This window comes from Pavona decussata, unplaced genomic scaffold (assembly GCF_977016875.1).
Source record: "Pavona decussata unplaced genomic scaffold, jaPavDecu1.1 SCAFFOLD_9, whole genome shotgun sequence".
Taxonomy (NCBI): domain Eukaryota; kingdom Metazoa; phylum Cnidaria; class Anthozoa; order Scleractinia; family Agariciidae; genus Pavona; species Pavona decussata.
Window position 1 is genome coordinate 1,137,657 of NW_028145432.1, and position 13,258 is coordinate 1,150,914.

General features: G+C 40.3%; 1 protein-coding gene across 1 annotated transcript in view; it reads right to left on the bottom strand.

Moving 5' to 3' along the window:
- Positions 1-305, bottom strand: part of LOC146488435 (uncharacterized) — a 40,036-nt gene extending 39,731 nt beyond the window's left edge. Inside the window, exon 1 of the mRNA XM_085117762.1 lies at positions 228-305. The gene's annotated coding sequence lies outside the window, so the exon portion shown is untranslated. The remainder of the gene's footprint in view (positions 1-227) is intronic.
- Positions 306-13,258: the final 12,953 nt, after the last annotated feature.

Below are 13,258 nucleotides of genomic sequence, written 5' to 3' on the forward strand. Positions count from 1 at the left end.
CGCCACAAGCATTTCAGTCTGGTAGAAGAGGTGCCAGATTTTCGATTCATACGGAGAGAATAAATAACTACAAAATTGAGTTACATGTGGCACTTGTTACGGTTTTTTCCAAGACCGGAGCCGCTTTGATTCCAATCAAGAAATTTAACCATGTGAAAATCCGATTTCAAGTCTTTGCGAGTAAATGCGACCAAAATTTGACTAACAAAAGCATGTTTAGTTCCTACCTTTTTTGATGCGACAGGCGTTATTCTGTACGTAAAGTTTTGGTCAGGCTTCTAACGAACCCAGCACAAGGACCACATCATAATTGTATTCAACATTTCCGACGCACAGAAAGACAACACGTGACTCCAATTTGTCGATAACAGCCTGGGTCCTACTCAGTGTTACGTTTCAGAGGGAAAAGGATGTCATGTGCAACGTACATGCACCATGTCACGGGATCCTATATGCCGTGTGTTTTACTTGCGGAACCGAGATAGCCGGAAACATATGATCATTTATATTTTGGGCTGATTAGATCTTTTACAGATACTGCGTATACTTGCAGCATTTTCGTTTCTTTCTTTTCTAATGCCGGGATTCATTCCATGACGAAGCACGCCAATGACATATCTTACACTTGTAACTTAGGCTAACGGCTGCCAATAGTGATTGTCACGCATTTTATATTTAATCTTTATTTGTAACGCTCATTTTGTGTTCTCACTTTTCTTTTCCGTTCAGCCCCCGAGTAAGGTTTGTATTGCAAACCGAAATACTGTTGTATCCTGAATTGCAGTCAGTCTTTTAATCCCGACTTTCGCGGCTTCCGCCATGATTTTAAATCCAGCTTCGGATCTTCGCCTTAGTATATGTTTTATACAAATTTGAAACAAAATTGGGCCTTTCTGTTCCGTTTCAAACATTCGCCTTTATTTTTTTCGTCTGCGTTAGTGAAAGGAAGTATCAAATTTAGGCAGTAAATGTACAGGGTTCGTAGTCTGGGGCTAGGACGAAAAGTTAAAATGCCGCGCCGAAAGAGTAGCAGCTTCTCTTTCAGTTTGCGCATGACTGATCGCGGCGGCGGAGTATCTCAGGAGGATCCTTTTATTTTTCTCCCTTTTTTCCGTTCAGCCCCTGAGGAAGGTTTGTATTGCAAACCGAAATATCGGGCCAAAACTTAATATATATTTCAGTTATTCTAGCCTTTGTTGTTTATTTCTATCAAGTTCGCCACCTTCGCCGTTAGGTTCAGTCTGCCGTCTCTATTTTGTGTTAAAAATGATTTGCTCGTCCAGGTCTACAAGAGATCCTGCACCACTCACGGTTTGTCGCTGTGGTCTTGCAGATTTTAATTGTAATTAATTGTGTTAATGAATTGTATTCCTCTCAGGAGGGCTGGGGTCGAGAATGGAGTACGGTTGGTTGGTCAAACCCACTTTTCTCTACCCCCCTGCGCAGTCATTTTTGTAGGAGTCATTGTGAGGAGGACAGCAATACGCTGACTCCCCCAACTGAAATTGAAAAACTGTGTGGGAAACCAGCTTTTCTGTTGGTACGGTCCGCGTTTTCGGTGCTGCAAAAACAAAAGCGATCTATGGGGACGAAGATAACTGTCGAAAACTCTTGAAAAGCAACCTACTAGAATCTCGTCTTAATGACGCGTATCGAGTTCCCTACCCCTGACAGGTCCTGTTGTAGAAAAGACAGCGCCTTGACTCTACCAGTGGTCATTTTAGACTTTTGCATCTTAAACGTTGTAGTCAGTACCCGCTCCAAATAATTGTTGCTCCTAACTTGCGGGGTACGACAACAGAGTCCCGCGTCTCTTCATATGGGATTTCCTCTACGATCTAACTGCCGGCCGGGGACGAGAATGGTGCGTACTCGACCCCAATCAATCTTCTCGCTTGCCCCGTTTCCAATCAGGAATTCTTACGATCAGTACCTGATACTAATTCGCGTACTTCAATTTAGACTACCTTCCCTCGGGTGATAACATATAAAACCATGATTGACGGAAATTTGTCTTGTGGAATAATAGGGCGGAAATAAAGATCAAGGAGAAAACATTGTTTTGGAAAACATATTTGGTTTGAAAAAGGAATCTATTTGGTGCAAGATTTGCTAAATGAAGACGGAAAATTCTTGTCTCTCAAGGAATTTCAGGATAAGTTTGCTTTAGAAATTAATTTTTGCAATATTTTCAAATGATTCCCAGTGAGCTTAAACGTAATTTATACAAAACGCATATTTCGCCTCAAGACCTCTTTAAAACGGAGGATATATTTCAGTTAACTCAAAACCTTACGCTCTCCTAGGTCAAAATGAGATGCAAACATTATTACAAACAACAACAAGACTTTATTACCCCCAATAAAAAAGTTATTAATACATTTAGTTGAAATAACTAAGAAGCTAAAAATGTCAGGGAGCTAGAACTTTTTGATGAGAACTGTATCAATGTGCCTACAGGTGTGAAAGCTTGGAAACAACTTTACCCTGATTCGTTTGTCTCCTGGAAGGCCAACTTTCAAAAGATATACAAAATAACTAAAGACAATAAATTAAGGCAATTTTTATTTAAGCTTCTGCATAGGATAAATGTTACTAAGCGAGAACTGAAAAGATTTAAAATCACAGCCGATGAAATGCACTCAATGTTCAAGTCAAGACTCTATACTTCACACCTTTTTGGACTGTCCTATGACGTCCTCAATCTACACGGATATCTTGGAATGGTTCAATTATGTGAGTAACTTAAAACTTACTCCCCTGAATGAACAGATTCTATTGGTCGGCAAAGTTTGTATTTTTTAGGTGCTCTTATTTACGATAGTTAACCGTTAGAGATTGTAAAATTAACTCCAGAGTCTTATTTTGGCAAAAAGTCAGAGAACATTTTTAGTTGTAATTTTTTATAGTATCGCTTTCTACCGCTGTATTTTCTGCTTGCACACTTTACATTTTGAGTTTTTACAGGACCCCTTTGATAACAGTACTGTTTGTACTGATGGGTTTATCCTGTTTAAATATTCGTTTATTATCCTTATTCTTCTTATTATTATTATTCCATATAAAAGATGAAAAATGCAAACTGACAAACGCCCAAGAACGCAGACTAGATATTCTCTTATTATACACAAAATATTATCTATACACCTGTAAAACACTTTTTAAGACGCCCAACTCTGTAGAATTACAGAGGAAAATTAAATGGCAATGCAAACTTGAAAACTGCTCTTCTGTTTGAGAGCAACCCTTCCCGTCTTAATCGTTCAGTTGCAGTAATCTTTCTATATTTTTTTTGTTAGTACGTGCCTCTTGTATTGCATGATGTATTGTTATTAGTTCAGTGAAAATACAAAACTGAATGCAAGGCTGGCACTACGGCAAAGGGCAGATTTATAAGTGGCCAATATTTCGACTAATAGAATTAGTCTTCCTCAGGGCCAAAGCTATACTGAAGGAAAATATAGTAACGGCTCCTTAAATTAAAGTTTGAAAAATTCATGGAAAAAATGATTGCGGGGCTAGTACATAATATGAAGACAGCGTACTTGTAAATATGAGATAACAAAAATAGATAGATAGATATATAGATAACAATAATAATAATAATAATAATAATAATAATAATAATAATAATAATAATAAACCGTGATACAACTCTAAGAGCCAGTCTTCTCGGTCCGAGGCCGGTGGCACCCCGTCAATAATCTTGGAGCGGTGAACTGGTGACAGTTTCCAGTTCGAAGTTGCCGGAATCCTAGTTGACCGAGCTGAGCTCGCTCTCCAGCCTAAACGTCCCCGGCTTTTCACTTCTGTGAAGTGATTTTGAACGAGAAATGGCCTATGTCCATAAGTTAAAACTGACCCTTTAATTATTTATTTCCCTTTTTTTTCTGGTGGCAGGTTTCTACTGGTAAAAGTCTGAAAAGTAGCAAATGTTTTGATGACTGGTTGTGTCAAAGAAGCACTTTTTGCATCAGTCGAAGATTTCTTGGGAGATAATTTTCTTCAGTTCTTTTACCGGCCTCCAAAATATTCAAATATGTGTAAAGTTTAAAATTTTAGAGGGATAATCGTTACTTCAACAGTCCTTCAAATCGCAGGTCAGTAAAAGGTCAGAGTAGGTGTAACAGTTGACCAATAACGCTCTGGCATTCGAGTTATTTAAATGGGAGTTATATTTTGTCAACCGCAACTGATAGGTCGGAGTAGCTGTAATATATTGTCAATAGACGATGACGGATGTCAAGTTAACCCATAACTCTACGTCATACGAGTTATTTTCAGGTGAGCTAGCTGTGTTCTATTTTGTCTGCAGTCAAGCCGCAATAAAGCACTTCAAAATTTGTGGTCAAATCAACTTGAAAGCCCCCGTGCTTTTGACGGTGTACTAGTATTTTCTAATGACCGTAACAGGAAAACCCCTGCCAATATTAATTTGCCTTATATGGGCGGTGAGGCGCGCCAGTGGCTGGCATATACTATTGTTTCGCCTATCGGCGCATAAACGGCACAATTTATGAGTCAGGGTCATTCCGCGCTCATATGACTCACTGAGACCACTGAAAATATCTGTGGCAAATTGAGGAGCTGAAGAATTAACTTGTTTGAAACAGTTCAAGAGGAAGAGAGACTTTCCAAGGCATCTGTTTGAGCTGAAAAAATGGATGGGTACGACGAGTGTTTCGCGGATGATGAGTCCGACGTTATCACTGGACAGGCGGAATCCTTCAACCATGAAATAAGCAACCATTATAAGAACGATCGGGGAATTTATACAGTCTCCGCAGAGGAAAACGAATGTGTCTTTGATATGGATTGGGCTTTAAAGAGAAGGTACAGTTTGTCTTCGCTCATTTATTCGCGCTGTCTTGTACGTCTTGAGGACAGAATCAAGACTGTTCGTGGCTAATACGAGAGACGGATGTTTTTTACGACATTTACAGCATCTAAGCCTCCAAATACCTGTTACTGTTATTTATTCAGCTCCGTCACGAGGTATATTGTACGAAGAAAACAGTGTATCGCAAGATCACTTTTTTACAAATGGGGTAGAAGTTTTAAATATAACCAGTTTCAGTATTAAAAGAACGAACACACTGGACTGCGAAATTCATGACAAAGTCCAGACGTTTCCTGATGGATTCACCTTCAAAACATGGGTAAAGTGTTTTACTTCAGTCAGAATGCGGGCACCATGCCAGAGCCGGAAACATGGATCCTCAGAGAAAAGCTATTTATAAATATCAGTAGAACATTTGGAAACGGAACAGAATGCAAACTTCTTCAAAGTTATGGGAACGGTCCTTGACAAAGATTTGAAAACACCTGATCATCTTACAGTGAAACCTCGATTTTACGGTATGGCAAGGGGGCAGCAAAAACTTTTGCCGGCGGACACAGAATGTTGATCGTTAAATCGGGAATATCGTTAGATCGACGATCGTAAAATCGGGGTTCCAAAACAAATTAAAAATTCAATATCAGACGGGTAATATTTTCCACGAGTACGATCGATGCGATGATTTCATTTTCCAGAATAAGAAGACTGAGCTTTTGCTGGAGAGCGTCATGGTGTCCTGTTTTTTTTTTCCACGAGTGCGATCGATGCGATGATTTCATTTTCCAGAATAAGAAGACTGAGTTTTGGCAGGATTGCGTCATGGTCTCCTTGGTCATTTTTTGACACCGCTAAATAGTATTTATATTTATTGAGTACAAAATGTAAAAGTAAAAAATAAGAATAAAAAAATAAGATCAGTTTTATTTAACCTAGAATATTCTCGAAGCCATCGGCATTATAGATATGGAAATAAACTTTTACGGCAAGAAAATATATAATGATGACGTCATTTCTTTTCGCGCGGATGTCTGCCACAAAGCGATCATATGCATCCTTTTCTCTTTTTTCAGACAATTCAAAGACAATCCAAACTGATCAGTTTTCTATCACGCGCCCAGGAAACGCCATAGGCGCGCGGCCTTCGCCCTGCCGTCACGTTTTGTGGGGCTTTCGTTTCCTCTGAAGGGCTTTTCAAGGTCATCTATTGTTTTGAACGATTATTGTTTTGGAAAATTCTCAAATACAGTACTTGGTAAGGTCTGTCGCGGTCATGACTGTACTATTCAATGGGGGAGAGGACAGGATGGGATTTATGTGTAGACTTGTTTTTAGCGCAATGATTCCTCATTGCAAAAGAAATTTTTTTTCGAAATTTTGTCGAATCCTTTAAACACTGTCTACTTTTCTGAAAACGTTTTGTGTTGATAACGACAAATGATGAAGTGTTTGCAAATCAATTCAAATTAGTATTTTGAACAAAAAGAATGCAGACAGATAGAAGGTTCCATGGATTGCAACGAAATGTGTCATCTAAACCTCTTGGGAGTCCCTTGATCTTTTTGTCGGACCTTTGTTTTTGTAGCACCACAATGTTTTGGCAGAGTAAGGACTGTACGGCGGTGGCTATAGTAAGCCTACAGTGTTCGTAACCATTTTCAATAAGGACCCCACACAACCACGACAGCAACGCCAACGAAAAGTTCTCTTCAAAAATACAGTATGTGAACTGTTTCGCGATTTTTCCAAATCCCTGCCTCAACTTTTGCAAGTGTCCGAACTATCCAGCAACTGAACTAGAACTGGTAGAAACAGCGTTAAGGTTGTAAAAGATAGTTTATAACGTACACGGAGCAATTGTTTTGCTCGTTGTACCTTTTGTTTTTTGACCTTCTTATTAGTTGCCGATACCGTCAAACTGAGCTGTGTATAAAAGCCGGTAGCATGCGAACAGGCTCCCAAGTGAAGTTACGAGAAAAAGGCGACTTTTCTCTCCCCAAATATCCCACTTTATAGGAGCGTACCGTAAAGTGCCGCTTATTAGCCTCCCCTCCCCGCTTATAAGCCCTCCCAGGAGTATAGGCCCATCTACCTGTAATAAAAATACATCCGATTATAAACTCTCCCCTTATATAGGCCCCCCTCTTGTTTCGTACGTGTTAGTTTTAATTTTGTTCCACACATTGACGTAGTAAATGAAAAACGTATTTCGATCAACCCTTCTATAGCTCGTTTCGAAACAGTTTTGTTATTCCGGTTATAAGCCTCCTCGGATATAAGCCTTACCATTTATAAGCCCATCTAAAAACCCTTGTACGAAGTTGTATAAGCCCAGGGCTTACGGTATTCACAGGCTAAAGCTCCCTGGCGGCGTGACAACAGGGATCAGCCGACTGTAGCTTCGTCTGACAGGTTTGATAACTGGTCGATACTAGTGCTTCACTGGCGGGAAATATTGGGAAGTTCCTCAAGCCTAGTAGGAAAATAGTTCCTAGCGATGGTTTCTTCATTTGTGGGCCTGTCCATAGGAAAGAGGGTAATAAGACTCCCCTAAGAATGAGTGTGTGGTAGGCTAGGGTTGCGGTCGCTAACTGAGGGGTTCGTCTGGATACTAGTTAACACCAGGGATGTGGTCAGTGACTATTACACTCGAACAGGACCCACCAAACCGGCACAAAGTAGATGGCTGTCTCTGCCTGCACTCACTTCCTCAACCTCAAAAGATGGTGTCTTTATTGCATAGCAGTAAAAAAATGACAAGGAGACTCAAACCTCTTTTTCCTGTTTATCTAGCAATGCTGACTCTTGCCAGTACCTGAATATTTCTGTGTTGACTTAAATTTTAAAGCCAATAAAAAATTGTCGTTTAGTTCATGAAATGAGTGGTGAGTCGTCTTCGAACAAACTTTTTATGACCAGCTCCCAAAGGCGTGCTAGAAATGCAATTCTATTCACAACGTTATACTGAATACCGTTTTGGACTTTGATTAAACAAATGGCCGCATGGGATTTCGTCTGTATTCAGTTCTAGCTTGTGTTTCGGACGAGCGCTAAACGTGAGGTGTTTTTTTTTCTCCCCAGCTCGTTCCGCACTCAGTCGGCGTCGTTACGCCTCCAAATCATAAATAGCCCGAGTATCAGGCTTTGGGAAGGCCTGATAATATAGGCTACATCATAAACGCCTGTATGTTCTGCATGCTACTCGCTTCTACACCGAAGAAGCTATGTACAGTCAATGCGTAATACCATTTAAAGACTTTTAAACTGAACGTGGTTCAATTCTTCTTGCCAGTTGTTCAAAGAGGGATTACGCTAGCTAATCCAAGATTAACTCAGTCAACTTCGAATTTCATTTTTAAACTGCTTGTACATAAGTTATCCTACGTTTGGCCGTCCTTTTGAGTTAACACTTGAACTAAAACGCGGCAATAAAACTCTGAGCCTCTTTAAAATCATCTTTGATCTACCTAGTCTGTAGAGCTTGACTTCTCGCTGTTTCGGACTGAGAAGAAAAAGAATTAGCTATTGGCTGTTTTTGTATCCGGTTTTTTTCAAGAGCCTGATGTGAGTAAAAAACACGAGACTGCCGGGCCGTCCCACGCCCAACGGCGAAGTGTTCGACGATGCCCAGGCCAGTGTAACATGTTTGAGTTAACGTTAGACCCCCGAAAATGACTCGCGGTTTTAAAATTAAGTTGTTTACCATTTGAATTTCGAGAACATTCAAACAAGGGAAAGAGTTAATTGAAGGAAAAATAGATAACTACTGTTATGCTAATTCTCGGCACATTACAAACGGTTCACAGTTTTTTTTTCTCATGTAAATATTTTGTCTTTGTTATTCGCACAAAGCTAAAGCCGTGTAAGTTCAACACTACGACTGTTGACATCCTACAAAGTGTAAACTTCAGCCATGCACAACCATTACGTCTAAACATGCAAGAAAGTGATAAAGATCATGATTACCCGCCCGATGATGAGAGCTTCGGGGACAACGATTCAAGTGACGTAACATTAAAAGACAAGCGCGTCAAGAGCGGTAAATTGAAACCGTCCAGGAATCTAGAAAACGAATTCGTATTTGACAAAGAGTGGGCCTTCAACAGAATGTGCACGTTGGAGTCCCTGCTCTCTGCGCGACTCTTGTCTTCGACTTCCAAGAATTTTACGTCCGTGCGCAATTCTACAAGTCATCAACACGGGAAGGAATGCAAAAACAATAGTTGTTTACTGGACGCGGAAAAAAGTTGTTTCCAGGACTTTTGTGTGAATCAAAGTATCAAGAAGAAAGAAGACGATCTTTTAACGGGATATAAATCACACACAGCCGAGTCCTCAAAATCACGATATGCCAAGAAGCCTGTGGAACATTCTAAACGAAGGACTCACTCTTCGGTTTTCTAGGGCAAGGCTGATCGGCCGGGAGTTCGTGTAACACCTCGGTTTCGAAGGTGATAGTCATGCATCATTGATTCGAACTGAAAGCCGATGGATGAAGACAAGGAACTGCGCAAGGGCCATTTCCTGTTCTACTGGAAAGGAGAGGGAGAGAGATCCTACAGACCTATTAACAAAGCTAGTAATTGGCTTCAAGTGAAACACACTGCAGATTGATCACGCATCGCTACTTTTAAGAGCAAAACTGTTTAATAAACACCTCAGTTTGCTCATTTGACAAAGAAACCTTCATTTCATTAGCACTAACACTGACTAAAACATAGGTTCTACTGAAACAGTTTAGCGCAAAATGAGAAAAATATAGGTTATTTTAAACCGATATTCGGACAGTTCCGGCTAGTATTGACTTAAAGTCAACAATCTTTCATGTCAGCAATCTTTTTGTCCACAATCAAAGATCAACCACTTAACTAGATCATAGTAAAGAAAACCAACCTTCAATATTTTACCTTTTATTATTTGATATGGCTTCTCCAGATAATTTTCACCTGTTTGACCTTTTCACCAGATACCCCTCTTTAGTTACTGACAGCCAGTTATAGCAAGACTGAAGTGTGACTTCTATAGATCTTAGACTAAGAGTTTTGATTTTTAAAGTAAAGTTGTTGCCAAGCAAACTCTTTCAGTTGTCATTTCAAGCATTCAAAAACAAAAATCCCTTCCATCTGTAGCATGTGTTGAATGTGATCTCACATACACAGGTCAGATGTTTCAAATACTGGGCTACATGCAGACTTGTTTATGAACCATAATTACCATCAGGAATTGTTGGATAGGTTTGACTGTTAATGGCATTTGATTTCTTTCCACTGAAGCGGCGATATTACTTTAAAGATATTACGTTTGGTGTTTACTCCCATTCCCAGCCCCTACTCGAAATTGAGGGGCTGTTTTATACATGGACGTAGGAAGATCCTAGCACTGGGAAGTTCAGAAGATCCTAGTACTAGGGACAAAAAGAACAAACATGGCAGCAGCCGGGCGTTCAGCTGCTCAAGGCCGACAGTTATTCTTCTTTTCCTTCTCCACTTGGTAACCACTCCGGCCGTAATTTCTGCATGTAAAGCAAACGAAAAGTTTTTCCGCCTTCTCCGATCTTCCTAGTGCTAGGATCTTCCTCCCGCCATGTAACCCTAACATTGAAGGTTGTGCGGAGAATGAGGGTTTGTTGGTCACAAGTAACATGTGCTGCATAGTCATTGATTTTTACTGTTTTTTACTGTCAGTGCTTTCAATAAGCACCGACGGCCGACAAAAAGTGTCTGCTACTTTGCTCAGAGAAGTCAGCTACTTTTTTCCCCTAAATTGAAGTAATCAAGGAAAGATCCTTTCAAACATTGTTGATACAGTCAGTTACTCTACTCAAACCAGGTGCCTACTTCAAATTTTATTGAAACCCCTGGTCTGTGAGACCTGCCACAGATACACCAACAACCCGTTAATTCAGTACATTTACTTCCAAGTACCAAACTGTTGACAAAATCTACAGAGCAGGGGTTTCAAGGGCCAGGCACTGAGAAAATTGACTGCCTGTGATCACAACTTTGCCTGCCAGGCTGCTTTTAATATCTTGACTGACTTTGTCCATAAAAGAACATATCCAAGGTAACTATGTATCCTGCCCACGTATCCTTGCCTCTTGCCAACCCTTACCTTAAAACTATGAACTAATAACATTTCACAAATCATTAACATTTTCAGCAAGATGGGCCATAAGAACATGAACAATACATATACAGTACCACTTTCTAGAATAATACATTATTCCCATTCATTCACCAGGCTGGAAATATACCATTACATTTATTTCAAATACATATACAGTAGAATAAATTAATGACACTCTGACTCAGCCCAACCAAACAAGCTTTCAACAGTTTGATTCATCCTTTAAAGTGGTTAAGTGCTCCTGAATTGACACCTGAAGCCTTAGTTACAGCTCTTGTATGGAAGCAAACTGTCGAGGAAGCCTCCATGGAGCGTATGCATGTGATGTCAACGCCACCATGTTGGTGTACCGTCAACAAAAGAGTTCTCATTAGCTGGGTTTGTTATGGTAAACCACATGGTCACCACGTCATTGTCATTGGAATCCCTTAGGATTGGTTGCATACGCTCTATTGTGGTTAAAAGTTTAAAACATTCTTATGAATGTTCCTGAGCTGTTTACAAGAGGTAATATAACTTTGATCTGTGGCGCAACAACATAACTCCACAGAGTAAAAGACCATCACAGTAGCAGACCGGTATCCACTTGTTGCCAGACAGTCTGATTGTCTCTCTAAATACAATGGTTGATGTCCTCTGCAGCAATGATGAAACTGAAAAAAAAAAAAGCCCTTGGCAAGAATAGAAAACCCTTGACATACTCTGTACTACCACATCTACCACCTTTGCATGGCTGTCATGATGCAACCTTGACTAGGCCAAGTACATTTTCTGCCTGAATTAGGAGTAAGGTGGCACTCAATAAAGTTGTTGTAGCAGAATGTTAATAGCAAAACCTAGACGGCTTGTAAAAAGATTCTGATCAGATTTGTTGAGTGTTCACTTGCTCAACATTTGGTTTAACTTTACACATACATGTGCACAGAATGCACCCTGGCACACGGGTCCATGCAGTTGTCTGAAAAATGCTGTTTAAGACCCACAATTATAATGACTAATGGAAATTCACAGACAAATGTCTGAAATAGTCAGCTGCAGTTGTGGTGTGATTCTCAGCACATCCACAAAACATTTTGTGTTGAGTGACTTGAGTCGGCAGAGCTCGAGTTTCCTGCCATGTTAATATTTGGCATTTATGGCGGCAAAAAGCGCCTTCAAAAGAAATTCTTCAGAGTTGAGGGTCCATAACAGTATAACAGAGCCATCTTGCAGGTTACTAGGAAAGAAATGGGAGCGATTGAATACTCGGCCCATTTTGAAGGGCACAAATCTACTGCTCCCACAGTCCTACAGTCGTTGAATAATTTAGTTTAAGCCAGTAGAACTCATGGTCCTTCAGTCCTGCAGTCCGGTATTTTTAATAGTTTTGGTTAGAACAACTGGCGGTCCTTCAGTCCTGCCGTCACCCAGTCGTGGACTAACGGCTTAAGGATGGTGCCTACAGCTGTCTTTTGCTACTGTGCATACGTTCTGCGTGTCTCAAGATCCTCGGGTTTCCTATGGCCTACTAATACAGAGATATTTTTGCGTGGTTTAAAACTATACGGAGAAAGCAGAAATCAGCAAGTGTTCTTGGTATCCGAAATGAAAATTGGGGGTACCCATGCATTTTTTAGAGATAATAACATTGTTTTGTACTTTACGGCTTTTTAGAATAATGGTTGCTTAATTATCTCTAAAAAATGCGTGGTTACCCCCAACATTCGTTTTGGAATCCAATAGCCCTTGCTAAGATTTGCTTTTCCCGCATAGTCATAAACCGCACAAAATTACTTCAGTTTTAGTAGGCACCTTCCTTAAAGAACATGTGACGTGTAGCGTGCTTGTTCCTATTAAAGTTACTGAAGTTAGTACAACTGGCGATCCTTCAGTCTTGCAGTAGTCACGACTGGAGGACTGGAGAAGCAGTACCTTTTAACTTGAGTATTCTGCAATCTAGCCAAGATATGTGTTTGCTCCATCGCTAGCCACAGTGTCAGGTTTGAATCCTATTCTCTCGTGAATTTTAGAAATCCTCTTTGGGTCATTCAGCGGAAGCGGAGAATCATCCAGTAAACTTTGCCCTTTATCAGCCTCTTCGTCCTTCTTTATGTCCTTAGTCCAAACCTTTTTTGCTTTCTCGTATTCTTCTACGTCTTCTCCTCTCAATTCTATCCTTGTCGGCTTTCTCCGAAGCATGATTTCACCGAAAATTTGATCCTCCTTTGCCCTCGTCAGATCAAAAATGGCGGCAAACGATTGAAGAGCCCACGATATAGCAATACAGCAGAACCCTAAAAAATGTTAGGTACTGCA